The sequence below is a fragment of the Pituophis catenifer genome, unplaced genomic scaffold (genome assembly GCF_029215685.1).
Source record: "Pituophis catenifer annectens isolate HBS135680 unplaced genomic scaffold, rPitCat1.0.hap2 SCAF_3, whole genome shotgun sequence".
NCBI classification, from domain to species: Eukaryota; Metazoa; Chordata; class Lepidosauria; order Squamata; family Colubridae; genus Pituophis; species Pituophis catenifer.
This window is the reverse complement of record NW_027256883.1, coordinates 13,430,648-13,453,362: the sequence shown is the minus strand read 5'-3', so window position 1 is coordinate 13,453,362 and position 22,715 is coordinate 13,430,648. Positions and strand designations below refer to the sequence as shown.

Here is a 22,715-nt window from a genome sequence, read left to right as displayed (position 1 = left end):
CGCCACAGCCAATTTGCTATGACCAACTCGCCACAGGGTAACTCGCCACAGCCAGGTTGCCACAGGACAACTCACTGTGGACCAAGAGTTACACTAATATCGAAGAAAAGGTGGAATAGAATGATTAAAGAATGGATGCAACCAGGCAAACTTTCTCCAAAGTTGTGTGAATGTTTCTATGACAGTCAAGGCACTTTCCCAGCATTCACACCACTTAAAATTACTCCGTGCTATCAATCTTTAGCGGAAGAATGCCTTCGATTAGATCTCGGAGCCTCCATTTTGCTTCTAAACCAGGGGTATCAAACTCAATTTCATTGAGGGCCGCATCAGGGTTGTGTTTGACCTTGGGGGACCGGGTATGTGGGTGTGGCCAGCTCGATGTCACTCATCAAGGGTTCATTTTTGGCTGCGATGGCCTCCTGCAGCCCTCTGCCAGTGAAAATAAAACTCAGGGAGGCCACATGTGGCTCGCCCGGCCTCCGTTTTCACTGGCAGAGGGCTGCAAGAGGCTGTCCTGGCTGAAAATGGAGCCCAGGCGGGTTGCGTGTGGCCTCCCTGAGCTCCGTTTTCACTGGCAGAGGGCTGCAGGAGGCTGTCGCGGCTGAAAACGGAGCCTGGGCAGGCAGCGCGCGGCCTTCCCGAGGTCCGTTTTCACTGACAGAGGCACCGCGGGCTTGTCCTTCACTGTTTCCACGGCGGGCCAGATCTAAGCACCCCCACGTGCGGGATCTGGCCCCCGGGCCTTGAGTTTGACACCCCTGTTCTAGACATTCTCCCAAATGAACTTGGTCACCCGCTATGTAGCAGTAAACTATTGTAAGATTCTTCAGAAGACGTTCATGTCCTTCAGGTTTTGCCTGCTCAGATGTGCTTTGCAAACCAAGGAAAATGGAAGTGAATCTTGGCTGGAAAAACAGAGATACGGAAGTGATTGAGACACACCTTCCTTCTCCTCCTCCAGGCTAACTAAGCAGGGTGTGCAAACCCCACGCTTGTTATGACTCTTTGATCCCACAGAGTTGAACCATGGAGTACAGCAAACCCTAATTTCCCAGCCCCCCCCCCCCCCCCCAACGCCGGATTCCTTTCTGATGACTGCTTGTCATGTAGTTACAGGTGCACCGATTCACAGGAAAATTATAAGCACCATCATGCTCTTCCAGGATTTTCCCGCCGGCTGGCGCCCTGCAGCTCTGGAATGCTTAATTAAAGCCATGGCCCGTACCTTTTACTGTTGGCAAGAAACACCGCCGCCGTCTTGGAGAATCGGCATTCCAGAACTTCCAAGATTGATTGCTGGGAAAAGTCTTTGGTTGAGGCTGGCCCGCCTCTTCGGCGCTTGGTTTTTATATAGGTAGTCTGGCCTCCAGCGTGTTTGTGTTTTGGCAAAGGTGGTTTCAGGGAAGCCTATGACAGTTTGGGGCAGGGTTGGTCCTGAGGTTTTTGGCAGTTAATGACCAGCAATCTTATTATTAGGAAATCAAACATTGGCTTAGGTCTCATCAATCTTGAAGTTATAAGAATGGAAGGATTTAGGATAGTAGCAGCTGCATTTTTTTTTTCATGATCCGATTTCCAGCCTTAGAAATACAGATATTGAGGAAAATAATAGAATGGAATGGAATCTGGAAGGGACCTTGGAAGTCTTCTAATCCAACCCCCTATTTGGGCAGGAAACCCTATACCAGTGATGACTAACCTTTTTCGGACCGAGTGCCCAAAGCGTGCCCCAACCTCCAAAATGCAATGCGTGCATGGCCCTGCACATGCGCCCCACCCCCATGCGGCTCCCTGCATGCGCCCCACCCCTACACATGGGCGGCAGAGACCCGCAGACCAGCTGCCCGGCTGGAGGCACATGCGCAGCAGACCTGAACTGGGGCAACGGCTTGCCGGGCATCAGAGGGCATTGCGTGCCACCTCTGGCACGCGTGCCAGAGGTTTGCCATTACGGCCCTATACCATTTCAGACAAGAGAGGATGGAAGGCTGAGTCAACCTTGAGCCAGTGAAAATCAAACTGTCGAACTGCTGGCAGCTGGCAGTCAGCAGTAGTAGCCAGCAGTACTGCATTCTAACCACTGCGCCACCACGGCTCTATATGTTACAACAGTGCGGAGAATCCCATAGGATGCTATCTACCTAATCCCCTTTAATTGTAGCTCTTTAGCTGTGGGCAAAGGTAAACTGAAAATCAGCCTTTCCCACCTGGGTAGCTTTCAGATAGGTGAACTTTGAGGCTTTCAGCAATGGACATACTGGCCAAGGAATTGTTGTTAAAATCCACGGTACTGAAAATTGAAAAATGTGGATATCAGGGATACTCAGAAGCAAACATGGAAAAGGTTTCTCAGATGAAACCAGCATTGGTTTGAACTTAATTCTCTAGCCATAATCTGGACATTTTAATCCATATCCCAGTTCTCCATCACTCAAGTCGTACATAGGTCTGGCTGAAATTACCTAGGAATGTGTAACCTTCAATCCAGAGCCATTCCATTTTATAGAGTAAGAGGTAGTACTAAAACCCAGTACTAAAACCTACTACAGAACAATTTCGTTAGAGAGAGCCATAAGATGTCAAACCTATTTTTCTTGACTGTACACTGCCTTGAGTCCTACGGGAGAAAGGCGGTATAGAAATATAATAAATAAATAAATAAAAACCTGAAAATACAGAGGAGGCCAGATATACTAGTCCTTGACTTAAGATTGCTATGGAGCCCTGAGTTTTAGTCACAAGTCATTCTGGTTGCTAAACGAGGCACCTCTGTGACCACCTCTCTCAGCGACCGCCATCTGAGCTCTCCCCATTATGGTCATTAAGCAGCCGCATGGGTGTGCCTCAGGGCTGGGGGAGGCAAAATGCTAGCAAAGCCATTTCAGAATGCTGAGACTCAGAGCTTTTAGGGTTTTTTTTCCCTCCGGAATCCTTTTTTGTTAGTGTCCTTCTTTCAAAATATTGGCTTTGCTATTGTTTTCAGCAGATTTGAGAGCCGTTCTTTCAGCACAGGGAAAGATTTTCTCCTCCCTGCATGGAGGGGAGGGGAAATCCCTCAGCGCTCTGGGGAAATGTCCTTCAAATCCTCTATCCCTTCCTGTTGGTACCTTCCCTGCCGGCTTCCCCAGTGGCTTTCTGGGGAAGCCAGCAGAGTACCGTACTTTTTGGAGTACAAGACACATTTTTCCTACCCTAAAAGAGGGTGGAAATGTTAGTGCGTCTTATACACCAAATACAGCCATTTTTGGCCACCCGAAACCCCACCCTGCGCGTCCCATTTTTTGTAAAAAAACAGGGCGCACAGAAGGTTTGGGAGGCCTGCAGAGTGCTCCTGGGGGCTGGGGAGGGCAAAAAACGCAACACGGGAGGGGGGGTTGGGAGGCCAGAAACGGGCCTGTTTTTTGCAAATTGGGGACTTTTTTTTGCTCTCCTCAGCCCCCAAGACTACTCTGCAGGCCTCCCAAACCCTCTGCGCACCCCATTTTTGTGAAAAACGGGACGCACAGAGGGTTTGGGAGGCCTGCAGAGTGCTCCCGGGGGCTGGGGAGGGCAAAACTTTTTTTCTTCTTTACCTCTTAGAAATCTTGGTGGGTCCTATAGTCTGAAAAATACGGTAGGTTGCCAATGATATTCAATGATAACAAGGCTCTTGGCAATCACTTGTAATACAAACAGGTTGCCAAATGCCCAAAACATAATGATTGTGACAAGTGGAGGGTCGCATGACATTTTACGACACCCAGAAATGCTTTACGTGGGTCTTTAATGGTCATTAAATGACCAGTCATAATTCAAGGATTATGTACCATTCTTGGAGGAAAGTTCCATTTTGTACCATCACCGGAGAAAAGTTCCATTATCTGTGCTACAACAAAAGAACACTTTTGCTGAGGTAACAATCTGTACCTCAGCATCACCTGTTGAGCCGACTAATGATATTTCTGAGGGGTCCTTGGTGCTCTCTCAGCTTGGTTGTTTAAATTATGGGGTATTTTAAATTCAGCCAAATTATTTAATTCGTTTTTAATCTATTTTAAATTTTTGTATCTCTGTGTTTTATCTTCTGGCTGTTTACCGCCCTGAGTCCTTCGGGAGAAGGCCGGTATAGAAATTTAATAAAATAAAATAAATAAATAAATAAAATAAATGGAAGGATTTATATTCCTTGCAGACAGCTGGTCATTTACATCCTTTTAGAGCAGAGGTTTTCAAACTTGGGAGCTTTAAGACTTGTGGACTTCGACTCCCAGAATTCCCCAGCCAGCTGGCTGGGGAATTCTGGGAGTCGAAGTCCACAAGTCTTAAAGCTCCCAAGTTTGAAGACCTCTGTTTTAGAGGGTCATTGAATCACTTGGAGGTTTATCTGTGTCCTCAGGGCCACCTGAGTTATGCTTCTGGTTCCTGTAATTGCAATTTTTTCCCCCTCTGGAAATCCATTCCTACTTCCACTATCCTGTCAGAGCTGAAGAATCTTCTTGGATGAGAAGCGAAACATCTTCAAAAAAAAATGCCCAAGAAAATCCAGTTGCCTCCTGAAAAAGTGCCTTTGGGACTGTTTTGCTGAGGTTTCCTGTCCTCAGATCACCTTTCCGATTGTTATTTTTGCCCCTTGGTTAGGTGCTTCATTCTGCTTGGAAGCAACCCAGTAAATTCAAAGTCCAGGTTGCTTCGCTCCACCTTACGGACCTCTGATCCTTCCCGCCCCCCCCCCCCCACATCCTTACACAAACACACACACACACACACACACACACACATGTTTAGTTGTATTTGGTATGTATTCGCTTGGCGCAAAACCGTTGCTGGTATGGATTAGGATGTGGGTTTTCTCTCTCTCTCTCTCCTCCCCACCGGTGCTTTCTCCGTTGCACTTCTGTTCTTAGCAAAATCAGCAAAGTGTAATTGAAGTCTTGGCTGGCTTATTTGCACAGAGATAGCTCTGAAGAGAGAATTGCCACAAGAAAAAAGCAAATACATTATTCATTGTATCCTTCAATTCCAAATAATTACCATTACTCAGATGCCTGGGTCTATGCTAGCTTATGTTGTCATAAATTTTGTGTGCCTCTGAGTTGCTCTAAGACATTTGGCTCTTTTCCTTCTTCTTGGAAGCCCCCGTATGTATAATCCTTGACATATGACCATAATTACAGAATTACAATTGCAACTCTTTGCAGCAGTTAAACAGGCCACTAGACTCTTTATGACTTTTTTGCAGCAACAGTCGTTAAGTGAATCAATTTTACCCAGTGGGCGGGGTTTTTTTTTCCTCCAGAAACAGGAATTGAATGTCAGAAAACATAAAAGAAATTTTGAAAACCAGAGTCAAATAACTGCAGGATTCCCAGTGCCCAAAAGACAGCTGTGATTGCAGGGCATCGGAACTTTGACTTTGGGTCATAAGTACCTCCTGATGGGTCTGTTGTAACTCCAATCGGTCACTAAGTGATCGGTCGTAGGTGGAGGACTACCTTTGTTATTTACCTTAAATCACTCAGTGGATTAAGGCATAACCTAGTTTCTACTGAACGTTTCTCTTATTCTAACTTGGGCTCTTTTAAAAAAAAAAAAAAAAAAAAATCCAAAGGTTTCTATTAGCCCTGAATGATAAATGGTCATAAGGCTAATGAAATAAAAGTCTTTTGAAGTACATTTGTTAAATGTGAATCAAGTAGCTAATTTTAAACAGAATGTAATAGACAGAAATGTTCGTGCATTGCAAAGACCAGTGCGTCATTGGAGAAGTAGCATATAAACAAACCGAAAAAAATGTCTTGTAGCATCTTTTCCAATTAACCAGTTTTATTAAAAAGCAGAAGTTTAAACAAGCTTCAGTCTCTGCACTGGAAGTACAGGAAGTCCTCAATTTACGACCAGAACTGAGCGCCAAAATTTACATTGCTAAGTGAGAAACTTGTTAGCTGAATTATGTCCCATTTTAGGATGATTCTTGCCACAGTTGTTAAGTGGATCACTGCAGTCATTAAGTAGTAACATGGTTGTTAAATGAATCTGGTTTCCTCATTGATGTTGTCAGGAGGTCGCAAAAGGGGATCACATGACCCCGGGACATTGCAACTGTCATAAATGTGAATCAGTGGTCAAGCATCCGAATGTATAAATCACGTGACCATGGAGATGCTGCAATGGTCATAAGTGTGAAAAACAATCATGTCACTTTCTCCCACGATGTCGTAACTTTGAACGGTCACTAAATGAATTGTAAGTCAAGGACCACCTGTATGCAAACGAGAGAGCAGTTTCTTCCTTTTTTTTTGCAAAAAGTTTTTTTTTTTTCAAACATATAAATTACATCTTTTCGGAACAGAGCTTTGATCCGGTCATCAATTTGTTCAATTTTTTGTCATCTTTAACAAAATTTTATATATTCTATTTTTCCATAACACTTATTTCTTAATCTTAAATCACATATTTCAACTAATACCATCTTAGAAAAAGTTTACTCATATTTACTTAATCAATATAATTACCCTTCTATTAACCCACCTTAAATCTTAATCTAATTAATACCTCATAATATATTTCACAATTTTTACCCTAAATCCTCACTATTAACAATACAGTTCAAACATGTTTATATTCCAAAATTATTTCCATTTCTAAAACTTCCTTACATTTATTTATTACTTCATGTAATGCTCATGAAATCTTTATTCCATTATTACTTTATCAAATTTAAATCTTATCACTAATCTTAAAAATATAGCAATTTAACTATATTTTAAAAAGTTTCTTTTTTTTCCCCCTCATCATAAACGTACTCTCGCTGTAGAACTCCCTTTTCATAGATAGGTTACTTCGCCACCAAAGTTTTCGTCTTTTAGCTGGCGAGCTTTTTCTCTCCTTCAAATGAAAGCCTGGTTTAAAACGTCATTTAATCTTTAATCATAATCACCCCGCTCTGGGTGCATTGGGTGCATTGAAGTGATCGAGAGACTGATGATGATAATAAACTGCCTGCACTCAGGCGTGGATGCCAAGGATCAGCAAATCTACCCTGCTTTGCCTTCCACACACCTATAAACTTGACTGTGTTATGTAAACAGTCCTTGAATTTAAAAGATTTGTAGGATAAAGTGCAAATTCCCCAACACGTGGTTACACATAACACATACAAACATCCTTCCCAGTTGTCTTTATTTGCTTTTGTTTTTTCCTCTCCATCTCTGCGATAACTGGAATCGAAGTAGCCTGCTAGCCCCCTTTCCAACTAATTATTTTTATGCTGCCTAGGAGTTTGGATGCATACTGTCTAGACCAGGATTTGTCCACCTTGGCAACTTTATGAAAAAGCAAATGCGATCCTAAGTTGCATTAACACAGGGATACAATCAAGATCAAGGGAGGTACTAATACCACTCCATAAAGCCTTAGTAAGAAAGACCACACCTAGAGTACTGCATCCAGTTTTGGTCACCGCACTATAAAAAAAGATGTTGAGACTCTAGAAAAAGTGCAGAGAAGAGCAACCAGGATGATTAGGAGACTGGAGACTAAAACATAGGATGAACGGTTGCAGGAACTGGGCATGGCTGGTCTAGTGAAGAGAAGGACCAGGGGAGACATGACAGCAGTGTTCTAATATTTGAGGGGCTGCCACAGAGAGGAGAGGGGTCAAGCTATGTTCCAAGGCACCCGGAGGCCAGGCAAGGAATAATGGATGGATACTGATCAAGGAGAGATTCAACCTTGAAATGAGAAATTTTCTGACAGAACAATCAACCAATGGAACAGAAGTTGCCTTCGGAAGTTGTGGGAGCTTCATCACTGGAAGCTTTCAAGAAGAGACTGGACAGCCATCTGTCAGAAATGGTGTAGAGTCTACTGTTTGAGCGGGGGGGTTGGACTAGATGACCTATAAGGTCCCTTCCAACTCTATTAATCTGTTAAAGATCTCTAGATTTAAAATTCCTAGAATTTGCTGGGAATTGAGGTCCACTCAACTTCAAGTTACCAAGGTTGAGAAACACTGGTTTAAAGTGGATATATATTGAAATAGGGCCTTTAAATTTAAATGTATCTTACAATTCCAGGAGCCCTGGTGGCACAGTGGTTAGAATGCAGTATTGCAGGCAAACTCTGTTCACTGCCAGCAGTTCAATCCTGACCGGCTCAAGGTTGACTCAGCCTTCCATCCTTCCGAGGTTGGTAAACTGAGGACCCAGGTTGTTGGAGGCAATATGCTGACATTTGTAAACCACTCAGACAGGGCTGTTTACAAATAGGGCTGTACAGCACTATGAAGCGGTATATAAGTCTTAAGTGCTATTACTATTGCTATCAATCTAGCCACTTCTATTCATTCAATGAAGTGAGCTGTAGCTCCCACAGGCTTGTGCCTTTTAATAAAATTGTTTAGCTGGAAAAGGTGCTACCAAACCTACGATTTTGAAACCATGAAGTAACTGGCTCTACTGCTACAGGTAGTTCTCGACTGAACAGCCATAATTGGTACCAGAATTTCCATTGCTAAGCAAGATGGTCGTTAAGTGAGTCGCACCCGGCCTTTTTTTTTGCCACAGTTGTTAAATACATCATTGCAGTTGTTCAGTGAATCAGGCTGTTAAGCAGATCCAGCTTCCCCCATTCACTTTGCTTGTCAGGATTTGGCTGGAAACAGAACACATAAACTTAGCTGCCAATAGAAAGATATAAAAATGAATTTCCTTACAGTGAAGATGTAGAAGATTGTTATTGACTTGGTTTACACTGGGCCCTGTTGATTTTCTAATTTTCTAATTTCTAATTTTCTAAGAGTGCCGTAGGTCAAACAATGTTGACCGGCGGCCCCCAGGGGGAGAGCCTTCTCTGTGGGGGCACCCGCCCTCTGGAACGAGCTACCTCCAGGGATACGACTGATCCCGGACCTCCATACTTTCCGCCGGGCCCTGAAGACTTTTCTATTTTCAGCAAGCCGGGCTGGCTTAAAATTTTTAACTGGTTAATTTTATCGGTAAGGGGTTTTAAATTGGGGAAGCCAAATTGATTTAATTATGTTTTAAATTATTTTAATTTTCATACTGTATGTATTTTAATCTTGGCTGTTCACCGCCCTGAGTCCTTCGGGAGAAGGGCAGTATAAAAATTAAATAAATAAATAAATAAATAAATAAATAAATAAATAAATAAATAAATAAATAAATAAATAGGTCTTATTTCTCACCTTTTCTCTAAAACGAGTGTCCAACTTTGGCAACTTCTAAGACTTGTGGATTTCAACTCCCAGAATTCATAGCTGGCTGGGGAATTCTGGGAGTTGTCCACAGGCCTTACAGTTACAAGGTTGGACACACCTGCTGTAAAACAACATCTTTTAAAGATGAAGACTGCTAATTTCTCATTAGCGAGGGTGATGATTTCTTAAAATAAACTCATGTTAGATGCTGTGATTTGTGTTTGTCAGCTATTCTCTTCTCTCTTCCCCCAGACATCTAAGAAGAGCAAACTCGTGAGGCTATCTTTTGGATAGTATTCCTAGGATACATTTGGGTTTTTTTAAAAAAAACTGAAAATGAGAAGAACTTTGAATGGATGGTTGTGTCGGCCTTTTCAAAACGATTCTTCATAAGGATGGAGTGGACCAGCAACCATAATACCTTTGGAGAAAAACAAGAAGCCGAAGGGAGAAAGAAAGGATTTGATTCTGAAGCCAAGGAAAATGGAAATGAGCCACAGAGTGATTGACATAAAAAGGAGAAGCAAAATGGAGCACCTGCAAATTGTGATGCAAATGTTTTGGAGGAGAGCAGAAAATAGGAACACAAGGTAACTAATTCAAGCTCTTCTTTGTTGATCACTCATCCTTGTTTATCGCTTCATTAGCTTTACCTGAGGGAGATTCAGATGTATCTCTTAAGGAGATCATCTCTGTTACTCTAAGGAGCTAAAAAGCAGCAAGGAGGTCATTCTCAGAATGACTTTTGGAAGGGAGATTAGCATGATAATGTAACTGGACCAGTTTCCTGCTGTGACGGAATTCGCACAGTTCACTAAACCCACATTAAGGAAAGAAAGTTGCTTTTGTAAAATCTGCAGTGCCCAAACCACCAATGTGATCAGCTAAGGCAGGGGTCGGCAACCCGCAGCTCTGGAGCCGCATGTGGCTCTTTCATCCCTCTGCTGTGGCTCCCTGTCGCCACCACAATTTTGAGAGGGGCTTCCAGTTGGGGGGAAAAGCCGGGCGCGCCTGGAGGAGACTCTATGGCAAGGGACAAATTTTCTGGTTGGCTCCACAATTGATAGGGCTTTCAGTTAAGACAGGTAGAGGAAAAAGGACGCCGTGCTAGGAGGAGACACTATGGTGGAGGAACCGGACTTCTGGTTGGCTCCAGAATTGAACCGGGGGAGGTGGTCTTCTGGTTAGGACCTTTGTGGCTCTTTTGAGTGTTTTAAGTTGCCAATCCCTGGGCTAAGGCAAGTGTGGGTTTGCCCAAAATACAAAGGGGATGGCTGGGTTCCCACCATATATGGTGAAAGGCAATTTAGTCAACCCCTTTTTAGCCTAACCTGCGCTTCCTTAGCTGTAGGTATCCAGCTGCACCAAAGGTGCTTTTTTGCAAATGGGAACTGGGCTTTCTGAGTGTTTTGGGGTTTTTTTGTTTTTTTGTTTTTTTGTTTTTGAAAACATTTCACTTCCGATGAAGAAGCTTCTTGGATGAGAAGCAAGATGTTTTCAAAGGAAAAAAATAACAACAACAAGAAAGTACATTTTGAAAAAAAAACACACGTTTGGGACAAACTCTGATCTTGGATGATTGAGAATCTCTATAGACCTGAATCCTGCTGCAGTTCTTCTCCTTATCCATTAGTGCTGCAGTTGTCAAAAAAGCCAACCCAGTTCTAGGCTCCATTAACAGAGGGATAGAATCAAGATCACGTGAAGTGTTAGTACCGCTTTATAATGCAATAGTAAGACCACACTTGGAATACTGCATCCAGTTTGATGATATAAAACAGATGTTGAGACTCTAGAAAGAGTGCAGAGAAGAGCAACCAAGATGATTAGGGGGCTGGAGGGTAAAATATATGAAGAACGGTTGCAGGAACTGTCTGGGTATGCCTAGTTTAATGAAAAGAAGGACTAGAGATGACATGATAGCATTGTTCCAATATTTGAGGGGCTGCCACAAAGAAGAAGCCTTGATGGTACAGTGGTCTAAGTACCCTGTTATTAACACAGCTGCCTGCAATTACTGCTGGTTCGAATCTCTCCAAGGCTCAAGGTTGACTCAGCCTTCCATCCTTTCTAAGGTAGGTGAAATGAGGACCCAGTTTGTGGGGGCAATAAGCTGACTTTGTATAAAATATACAAAAGTATGAAGGCTATTGCTTAACGCATTGTAAGCCGCCTTGAGTCTCCGGAGAAGGACGGCATATAAATCAAATAAAAAAAAAAGAATGCTGTCAACCTATTCTCCAAAGCACCTGAAGGTAGAACAAGAAGCAATGGGTGGAAACTAATTAAGGAGAGAACCTAGAACTAAGGTGAAATTTCCCGATGGTTAGAACAATCAGTCTTGACTCCAGAAGTTGTGGATGCTCCCAACACAGGAGGTTTTTAAGAAGAGATTGGACAACCAGTTGTCTGAAATGATATAGGGTCTCATGCTTGAGCAAGGGGTTGGACTAGAAGACCTCCAAGGTCCCCTCCAACTCTTGTTATTCTGGCTTTCCAATAGAGACATGCCTACTGATTACATTCAGAACCTCACTAGGTTCTTGGAAATCTTTCAGGCATGGAAGGTTTTGCCAAATGTGGCACAGGTCAAGCTGAAACAAAATGGAATTAAAGGCCTTGGAAAAAAGCACGGATGTCAGATAGAAGCAGCTAGGGTTTTCTTAGTCCAGGTTGCCATCGCAATGACGGTGTTCTGTTAACGTTTAAGATCAGGTTGCCAGCTCTGCACAGTCACGTTGCAATAAAAAGACAAACCACCCTCTCCCCTTTCTGCTTAAACCTGAGTTACCCCGTTCAAAGGTTAACCAGTCCGCTTGTTGTCCATCAAGCAACTTGTCACAGCTGATGCTAGCAAATGGTTTGGTGGTGAAGCCATTACTCCATTAATAGGTTTCTGGGAATGCCTGAAACGTGTGTTCAGACATAAGCAAAGCTGCATGGAGGACAGAGGGGAAGGGTATCGGGAGTCCTCCGTTTGGGAGAGAGGAAACAATTTCACCTACACCCCAATTCTTCGGTGTTGAGGTGTATCAGCCTTGTTCTCGAACGTTCAGGTGGAAAATACAGGTTGTTTTCAATGGCCCTGGTTTAATGACCATTTGAAACAGCCCTGGAAAAAAGTGACTTATGACCGGTTTTCACACTTTTATGGCCGTTGTAGCATCCCCATGGTCACGTGACCAAAATTCGGATGCTTGGCAGCTGTCCTGCATTTATGACACTTGCAAATGTTCCAGGGTCCCAAATGTCCCATAAGAGCCTTGGTAGTACAGTGGTCTAAGGCACCCTGTTATTAAGACCAGCTGCCTGCAATTACTGCAGGTTCGAATCTCGCCAAGGCTCAAGGTTGACTCAGCCTTCCATCCTTTCTAAGGTAGGTAAATTGAGGACCCAGTTGTGGGGGCAATTAGCTGACTCTGTATAAATATACAAAAAACTGAAGGCTATTGCTTAGCGTATTGTAAGCCGCCCTGAGTCTCCGGAGAAGGGCGGCATATAAATCAATTTTTTTTTTTAAAAAAAAAAGGGTCATGTGATCACTTTTTGCGACCTTCTGACTAGCAAAGTCAACTGTGTTACTAACTTGACAACGGCATAATTCACTTAAGAAGTGTGGCCAAAAAAAAATCGTAAAATGGGGCAAAACTTACTTACTGTCACCTGCATAGGAGAAATTTTAGATGGCATTCTGCCTGGGCCACAGCTGTAGAATGGCTGTTTACTGTATTTTTCGGACTATAAGACGCACCGGAGTATAAGACGCAGCAAGATTTTGAAGAGGCAAACAAGAACAAATATATATTTTCACCCTCCCCAGGCCCCAGGAGCACTCTGCAGGCCTCCCAAATCCTCTGCACGTCCCGTTTTTGCGAAAAAAGGGCCTGTTTTGGTGAAAACTGGATGCGCGGGGCGGGGTTTCGGGAGGCCAAAAATGGCTGTATTCAGTGTATAAGACACACCAACATTTCCACCCTCTTTTTTTGGGGGGGGGGAGAGTGCGTCTTATACTCCGAAAAGTACAGTAGTTTGCATACAGATTTTCTAATTGTGCTGCTGTCATTCATAATGTGACCTTAGAGGGCTGAATGCCTTTGAATTTTGTATCCTAGTCCTTTTTGGATGTGGTACGGATAATTCTTGACTTACAACATTTCATTTAGTGACTGTTAAAAAAAATGACTTAATGGGGGAAAAGGGAAGTTTTTCACACTTATGACCGTTGCAGCATCCCCAGGGTCATGTGATCAAAATTCAGATGCTTGCTAACTGACTCAGGGGTGAAATGCTCCCAGTTCGGACCGGATCACCCAATCCAGTAGCGATGGTGGCGGGTGGTTCGGAGAACCAGTAGCAAAAATCCCTGCGTGCCCCCCCCCCATGCCCAGCTGAGCCGCACGATCATCAGAGGCTTTTTTTTTTACTTTTAAAAGCATTTTTTCTACCACCTCTTCTGATAAAAAAAATGCTTTTAAAAGTAAAAAAAAAGCCTATGATGATCACGCGGCTCAGCTGGATCGTCAGAGGCTTTTCAAAGCATTTTTTTCTGCAACCTCTTGGCCGAAGAGGTGGTAAAAAAAATGCTTTGAAAAGTCTCTGATGATCCCAGCTGAAGTTGCCTGATCAGCAGAGAGGTATTTTTTAAAAAGCCTCTCTGACGATCCCAGCTGAGTTGCCTGATCGGCAGAGGCTTTTCAAAGCATTAGAAAAAATGCTTTGAAAAGTGTTTTTAAAAAAAAAAAAAAAAAAAAGTTGGCCACGCCCACCCAGTCACGTTACCCCACCACCACCAAGCCACGCCCACAGAACCGGTAGTAACAAATTTTACATTTCACCCCTGAACTGACTCATATTTATGACGGTTGCAGCGTCCTGGAATAACATGATCCCCTTATGCGAGCTTTTGACAAGCATAGTCGATGGGGAAGCCGGATTCACTTAGCAACGGTATTACTAACATAACGACTGCAGGGATTCATTTAGCAACTCCGGCAAGAAAGGTGGTAAAATGGGGCAAAACTCACTTAGAACAACTGTCTCAATTAGCGACAGAAATTTGGGGCGCAGTGGCGGCCGTAGGTTGAGGACTACTTGCATCCAGCATGCACCATCTCACAGGGATATTAATACTCCTTGGCGTTGCCATTAGAGTGTGTGTTTTGAAGTCTTAACTAATGTTCTATATTTGGACTGAATCCTGGGAATGAAATAGTGGGTGGTTGGAAGCCCTGAATTCCAATCCTGATCACAGGGAAGGGAGCCTGTTAAAAGACCGTCGCTTCAACTATCCTGAATATCCAAAGATGAATTTTAAGTGCTCGTCGAACCTATCTGGAAGATCTTACGTTGCTATTTTCCTTTTTAACGGGATACCGAATCAGCTCTGTTGGCTTTTTTCCCAGCTGCTTAAATTCGAGCAGTCCTTGGGCTTAAGTGTGAAAGGTGCGGACACAGTCTGTGTGTCCAGTGCTCTCCAAGAAGCAGCATGCGATTTGGCACGCTTCTCGTCCATCAAATCACCTAATTATTTTCAGCGCAGGCAAAAGCCTCCGACTCGGTTCATTCCTTTGCTCTCCTTTCCTTACAGGTACCTTCAACCATCTGTCTGAGCCTGATAGAGATACTTGTCTGATGGGGCTAAAATTACCCTGTGAGGGATGACATTTCTCAGCCTGGCCTTTGCTGAATCAGAAAGAGCCGAGGGTAGATGGGAAAAAGGGGGCTCGTGCCAAGTTTCCGGGGGGGTGGGGGGGTGGGGAGGTGGACTCATGGAGAGCCTTGGGAATGACATTGATAGCCATAGCATTGATTGATTGGTTCGATTTATATGCCGCCCTTCTCCGGAGATTCAGGGCGGCTTACAATGCGTTAAGCAATAGCCTTCATACTTTTGTATATACCTGCTTAGTAGGGCTTTTGCCCCCCCCTTCCAAGCGGTGTTCTTTTTTATACAAAGTCAGCTTATTGCCCCCACAATCCTGGTCCTCATTTTACCTACCTCGGAAGGATGGAAGGCTGAGTCAACCTTGAGCCTGGTGAGATTTGAACTCGCAGTAATTGCAGGCAGTTTGCAGCTAAGTGCTACTTAACAGCACTTTAGTCCGCTGCACCACCAAGGCTCTTTTAGACTTACATACCGCTTCGTAGCACTTTACAACCCTTTCTAAACAGTTTGCAGAGTCGGCAACTATCTGGGTACCCATTTTACCGACCTCGGAAGGATGGAAGGCTGAGTCGACCTTGAGCCAGTGAAAATCGAACTGCTGGCAGTCGGCAGAATTAGCCTGCAGTACTGCATTCTGACCACTGCGCCACCACGGCTCTTAATCAACTACCTGATTGCTGCTTTATCTGTGTCCTCAGGGTCACCCGAGTATTGCAAGTGGGTGTGGAGCTTTCTTGGCTGCAGGATGTTTTTCTGCCCAGTGTCCCTTCACTGCAGGCGGTTGGGGATGAGTCTGTGCTGTCTGCATCTCAAACTGAAGTGCAAATGGTTCCTGTGATCTGCAGTTTTTCTGGAAATCCGTTCCTGCATCCGTTGCACTTCTCAGGTAACCCTGAGGACACAGATAAACCTCCAAGTAGCCTCAATGACTCTCTCAAAATAATGCAAATGACCAGCTGTCTGCAAGGGAGTATAAATCCTTCCATTCCCCACTATCCTGTCAGAGCTGAAGAAGCTTCTTGGATGAGAAGCGAAATGTCTTCAGAAGAAAAAATAAGGAAGTCCGGTTGCCTCCTGAAAAAGCACCTTTGGGACAACCATAATCTGGATGACTGAGAATCTCCATAGACAATGTTGAATTGTGTCGTTAAAAGGTAAAGGTTCCCCTCGCACATAAGTGCTAGTCGTTTCCGACTCTAGGGGGGCGGTGCTCATCTCCATTTCAAAGCCGAAGAGCCAGCGCTGTCCAAAGACGTTTCCGTGGTCATGTGGCAGGCATGACTAAACACCAAAGGCGCACGGAACGCTGTTACCTTCCCACCAGAGGTGGTCCCTATTTTTTCTACTTGCATTTTTACATGCTTTCGAACTGCTAGTTTGGCAGAAGCTGGGACAAGTAATGGGAGCTCACCCCATTATGCGGCACTAGGGATTCGAACCGCTGAATTGCCGACCTTTCAATCGACAAGCTCAGTGTCTTAGCCACTGAGCCACTGCATCCATGGCACATGCTTATTTACGTTTGATTTCTAATTTCTGATTGATCTCAGATAGGCCGGACAATCATAGCCGTACTAATTGTCACAATTACAGTAACAGTATCAGAGTTGGAAGGGACCTTGGAGGTCATCTAGTCCAACCCCCTGCTCACGCAGGAGACCTGTACTAGGGAGCCGACCTTTCTGATTGACAAGCTCAGTGTCTTAGCCACTGAGCCACCTAGTCAGCCAAAGGATTTGGATATGACTCCGGGGGGGGGGGGGCATAAAATGCCCAGATTTGTCGTATTTCCATCATTAGGAAAGGGAATCTCAATTAGACTTTTTGTGCTGGTTAATGGAAGGAGGAAACATGGAGTTTTCCTTGCTTTTCCCTTTTTCTCCCACAATCTCTCCCCACTCTTGTTACCTCTCCCCCTCCCTTGTTTTTTTTTCTGAAAACAAATTAAACCCTAGCAAGCAGTTTATTCTAGTACCTTGGATTTCCTAACCGGATCTCAGATGACTGAATGTGTTTAATGAAAATGATAGTGTGTGAATGAGTCAGATTTTCTTTTTTCTTTTTTAAAATCTTTCCCTCACACTATGTAGATGCAGAAGAGTTGGGGAAATGGGTTCTCAGGTGTGTACGAAGAAGGAATTACCAACCCTCTTTCCTGTGGGTGTATGCAAAAATTCAACCCGTTGGGGAAAATAACAGCAGCTAACCTTTCCGTACCACCAGAAACTCGTAGGAAAGCCCAAGTCTTCAGCTTCCACTGCGGACGACCCAATTTTTTTTTTTTTTTTTAAAAATTGAATTTATAATTTTGCAAAACAAAACTTGTTTCTTGTTTCCAGGGCTGTCGAGAAGGACCCATACGCAACGTTCTTGGTCTTTTTAAACAACCTTCCTCTAGCTGGCGTCCCTGGGTTGTTTGGCGCTACCATCCCCATCATTATTACTCAGTGGGGAAGAAAGGAAGGGTGCTCCATAGCAAATTTTTAAGGCCCAGTTCCCTTTATCTTCCGATGAGATGGACTTAGAAAGGTGAGGGGATGTGTCTCATTAACCTGGAGCCTGGAATAATGCCTCCATTAACCTGGAACCAGCAACCTGGAATTGAGGAGAAACTTCCTAACAGTGAGGACAATTAACCAATGGAACAGAAGTTGCCTTCAGATGTTGTGGGTGCTTCATCATTGGAGGTTTTTAAGAAGAGGCTGGACAGCCACTTGTCTGAAATGGTATAGGACCGTGATGGCGAACCTATGGCACGCGTGCCACAGGTGGCACGCAGAGCCATATCAGTGGGCACGCGAACTCACCTCTGGTGTGCGTGCGCACGCTGGCCAGCTGATTTTCGGGCCTTTTGGGCCCACCGGAAGTCAGGAAAAAGTCTATTTCTGGCCTCCAGAAGGCCTCCGAGAGGAGGTGGGGAAGGCCATTTTCGCTCTCCCCAGCCTCCTAGAAAGGCTCTGGAGCCTGGGGAGAGTGAAAAATGGGCCTTCCAGTAGGAGTGGAAGTTGGCAAATGGGCCTTTTCCGGCCTCCAGAGGGCCTTCAGTGGGGTGGGGAAGGCCGTTTTCACCCTCCCCAGCCCCCTAGAAAGGCTCTGGAGCCTGGGGAGAGTGAAAAACTGTCCTACCTTGCCATCACATGCCAAAAGTGGGGGGAGCGCAGGGGGGGGTGTTCCGCACGCATGCGCGGGGGGTGGGTCGCATAGAATTGTGGGGGTGGGCACACGCACGAGCGACCCTCCCACACTCCCCCCCCCCCCACTTTTGGCACACGATGGCAAAACGGTTAGCCATCACTGGTATAGGATCTCCTGCTTGAGCAGGGAGCTGGACTAGAGGACCTCCAAAGTCCCTTCCAGCTCTATTCTGATTTTGATGAGGAGGGAAAACTGGTTTGGATTCAGGCAGTGCCAGATTAATTTTGTGCAGCAGCAGCCAAAAAAGCCAGTGCAATCTTAGGCCGCATTAATAGAGGGAGAGAATCAAGATCGCATGAAGTTCTAGTACTGCTTTACAAAGTCTTAATGAGACCACATTTGGAATACTGCATGTAGTATTTGGGTCACCACAATATAAAAAACATGTCTAGTTTAATGAAAGCAAGAACTCACCTAACATTTTATTCCATTTGTTCATTTATTAAAATGTTTAAACCACCCAGTATCCAAAGCTGTCTGAATGGGTTATAATAAAACAGCAAAATGTAATAGTGGGACCACACCTGTCAAGGACAGGATATCACCTAGAAGCCTGACATAATACATTTTCCCCAGAACAAACAGCCAGATTGTTTAAGCCTGAGGAAGTAATCAAGCATGCCATTCTAGCAGTGTTCCAATGTTTATGGGGTTCCTACAAAGAAGAGGGGATCAACCTATTCTCCAAAGCACCACAAGGCAAGACAAGAAACTAACCAAAGAGAGAAGCGACCTAGAACTAATAAGAAATTTCCTAACGAACCAAGGGAAACAAGCAACCAATGGAATAGCTTGCCTTCAGAAGTACTCCATCATTAGAGGTTTCCAAGAGAAAACTGGACAACCATTTGTCTAAAATAGTATAAGGTCTCCTCCTCGAGCAGGAGGTTGGTCTAGAAGACCTCCAAGTTCCCTTCCAACTCTGTTAGTGTTCTGTATTCCCCCGTGGGACAGACTAGCAAGGGAAGAACAGAGGATGCTCCAAATTTGAAGGGTTTTTGTTCGTTGGTTTTAGCAAATAAAAGTCACATAGCACGGAGCTCTAGAGGCATATAGCTTTAAGTGTACATCTCCTATTCTGGATTTCCTGCCCCCTGCAAAATAAAATAAAATAAATATGATAGACACCGTAAATCTAACTATACTTTATTTATGAATCTTGGAGTCCTGCCTTCTGATAATTTCATAGGCATCTGCTTTTCTTGATACGTACTTCCTCTCTGCCCTTCCCTTTCTCTCCCTCCCTCAACACACACACACACACACACACACACACATTCACTCACAAACGCACTTCATTTTCTTAGAAATAAGATAAACATAATTCATAGCTGGTTTTTAACTCTGCGAATTGAACTGTTACCGCATCAGTATTTCCATTGTATCTTGGGTTTGTGTTTCCTTGATTGACAGCTGGGGTTGTTTTTAAATCATTTGCATATGTTCTCTTAAGTGAACTGAGGACGAGAGTGGCTTTCAGAAGGGAAGTAAGCTCAACCAAGGAAGTACTGCCAAGTAGGTAGCCTTCCCTACAGCCCCCTCCAGATAACCTGAATTACACTGCCCATCATCCTAAGATATTATGGCCAGAACGGCTTTTCAGGAAAGGTTGTTTTTTCCCTAACCTTGATTCTCTTGATCTTGACAGACTTTGAGTACAGGTAGTCCTCGACTTACGATCATAATTGAGCCCAAAATTTCTGCTGTTTAAGTGAGTTTTGCCCCATTTTTACGACCTCACGGTTGTTAAGTGAATCACTGCAGTTGATAAGTTAGTAACCCGGTTGTTAAGTGAATCTGGCTTCCCCATGGACTTTCGCTTGTCAAAAGGTTGCAAAGGGGGATCCTATGACCTTGGGACACAGCAACGGTCATAAGTATGAAGCAGTTCTCCAGTGTACTGGAAGGCTAATCCAATCGTGTGGGTTGTAGGCTTCTCTTCCGCTTTGGAGACTGAGTCAATCAGATCCTTGATCTCCCACCCTCCTTCTCCTACTGAGCATGCTCAGAATTTGACTCAGTCATCGAGCGAAGGAGACGTGCGCGAGAGTGCTGCTGCAAAGAATCCAGTACACTGAGAAGAAGCGTATCTAGTAAGACCAACGCTCTTTTCCAAGCATTTAAATTTTGATCAAATGATCATGGGCATGCTACAAAAGGTTGTAACTATGAAAAATGGTCATAAGTCACTTTTCTCAGTGCCGTTGTCACTTTGGACGGTCACTAAATGAACTGTTGTAAGTCGAGGACTACTTGTGTTGGGCCCAATCCAACAAGATGCAGTTCAAGGGTGAGAAAAGTAAGGTCCTGCTCTTAGGCAGGAAAAACCAAATGCACAGGTATAGAATAGGTGGTACCTGCATCAATAGTAATAACTGAGAGAGATCTTGGAATCTGAGTGGACAATCACTTAAAGATGAGCCAGCAGTATGTGGCAGCTGCCAAAAAAGCCAATGCTTCAACAGAAGGATCGCATCAAGATAACAAAAAGTGATAGTACTGCTTTACACCATGCTGATGTCACCATACATAGAATACTGTGTCCTGTTTTGGTCACCACAATGCAAAAAAAAATGTGGAGACTCTAGAAAGAGTGCAGAGAAGAGCAACAAAGATGATTAGGGGACTGGAGGCTAAAACATATGAAGAACGGTTGCTGGAACTGGGTATGTCTAGTTTAATGAAAAGAAGGACTAGGGGAGACATGATAGCAGTGTTCCAATATCTCAGGGGTTGCCACAAAGAAGAGGGAGTCAAGCTATTCTCCAAAGCACCTGAGGGCAGGACGAGAAGCAATGAGTGGAAACTAATCAAGGACAGAACCATCCTAGAACTAAGGAGAAATTTCCTGACGGAGAGTTCCAATCAATGGAACGGATTGCCTTCAGAAGTTGTGGGTGCTCTTAACACTGGAGGTTTCAGCCATTTATCTGAAATGGTATAGGGTCTCCTGCCTGAGCAGTGGTTTGGACTACAAGAGCCGAGGTGGCGCAGTGGTTAGAGTGCCGTACTGCAGCTACTTCAGCTGACTGCTAGTTCAGCAGATCAGTGGATCAAATCTCACCGGCTCAAGGTTGACTGAGCCTTCCATCCTTCCGAGGTGGGTAAAATGAGGACCCAGATTGTTGGGGGCAATATGCTATTTAGTATACTGTCTAAGAAGTACTGTCACCCATTCATAGGTACATAGAAGCTATTTTTGGAGAGAGAAAGAGAAGAGAGAGAGAGAGAGAGATGGACAGATGTTTACTGAAACCAAGACTTTCTTGCTTTGCAATTCAGTCCCTGTCACTGCAAGGCCTTTTCCTCCCTTTCTGTTGACTCTGGTTTTAATACCCATGTAACATTTCTGGCACGTGTGACCATTTTACATTCACTCATTCTTCAAAACATGACTCAGAGAGATATGTGGTTAACTCTACTCCAGCCTCAGCCACACATCCTAAGTTATCTGAATTTACTGCTATAGTTATCCTGACACCTGAATGGATATGTTGGAACGCTTTACTTATTTATATTTATATCCAGCCTTTGTTATGTTTACAAATATACTGAAGGTGGCAAACATATCCAATACACCTTCTCTTCCTATTTTCCCCATAAGAACAATCCTGCGAGGTGAGTTGGGCTGAGAGAGAGAGAGAGTGACTGGCCCAAGGCCATTCAGCTGGCTTTCATGGCTAAGGCAGAATTGGAACTCACACCCGAAATGCTCAGCAGAAAATAAGTTTCACATTTCCATGCTGAGTCTTCATACATAATCTTTGTTCCTTGTAGTAGGGGAGGCCACACCAAAACCCAGAGAAGACCCCCTCCCTCTCTCCCTCCTTTCTTCCTTGCTTCTCTCTTTCTTCTTCCTTTCTTTCCCGTTTTACTTTCTCCTCCTTCCTTCCTTCTTTCCTTCCTTGTTTCCTTGTTCCTTCCTTTTTTCCTTGTTCCTTCCTTGTTTCCTTGTTCCTTCCTTGTTTGTTTCCTTTTTTCCTTGTTCCTTGTTTGTTTCCTTCCCTCCTTGTTTCCTTTTTTCCTTGTTCCTTGTTTGTTTCCTTCCCTCCTTGTTTCCTTGTTTTTTTCTTTGTTTCTTGTTTCCTTGTTTGTTTTCTTTTTTCCTTGATTGTTTCCTTGTTTGTTTCCTTCCCTCCTTGTTTCCTTGTTTGTTTCCTTTTTTCCTTGTTCCTTGTTTGTTTCCTTTTTTCTTGTTTGTTTCCTTGTTTGTTTCCTTCTCTCCTTGTTTTCTTGTTTGTTTCCTTTTTTCCTTGTTTCCTTCCTTCCTTGTTTGTTTCCTTTTTTCCTTGTTCCTTGTTTCCTTCCTTGTTTGTTTCCTTCCCTCGTTTCCTTGTTTGTTTCCTTCCCTCCTTGTTTCCTTGTTTGTTTCCTTTTTTCCTTGTTCCTTGTTTCCTTGTTCCTTGTTTGTTTGTTTCCTTGTTTGTTTCCTTTTTTCCTTGTTTGTTTCCTTCCCTCATTTCCTTGTTTATTTCCTTTTTTCCTTGTTCCTTGTTTCCTTGTTTGTTTCCTTTTTTCCTTGTTCCTTGTTTCCTTGTTTGTTTGTTTCCTTGTTTGTTTCCTTTTTTCCTTGTTTGTTTCCTTCCCTCGTTTCCTTGTTTATTTCCTTTTTTCTTGTTCCTTGTTTCCTTGTTTGTTTCCTTTTTTCTTGTTTCC

General features: G+C 43.9%; 1 long non-coding RNA gene across 3 annotated transcripts in view; it reads left to right on the top strand.

Moving 5' to 3' along the window:
- Positions 1 to 22,715, top strand: part of LOC139315624 (uncharacterized) — a 113,177-nt gene that overhangs the window by 76,197 nt on the left and 14,265 nt on the right. For all 3 annotated transcript variants that reach the window (XR_011600292.1, XR_011600294.1, XR_011600293.1), the window contains exon 3: positions 9,452 to 9,789. This is a non-coding gene — a long non-coding RNA (uncharacterized lncRNA). The remainder of the gene's footprint in view (positions 1 to 9,451; positions 9,790 to 22,715) is intronic.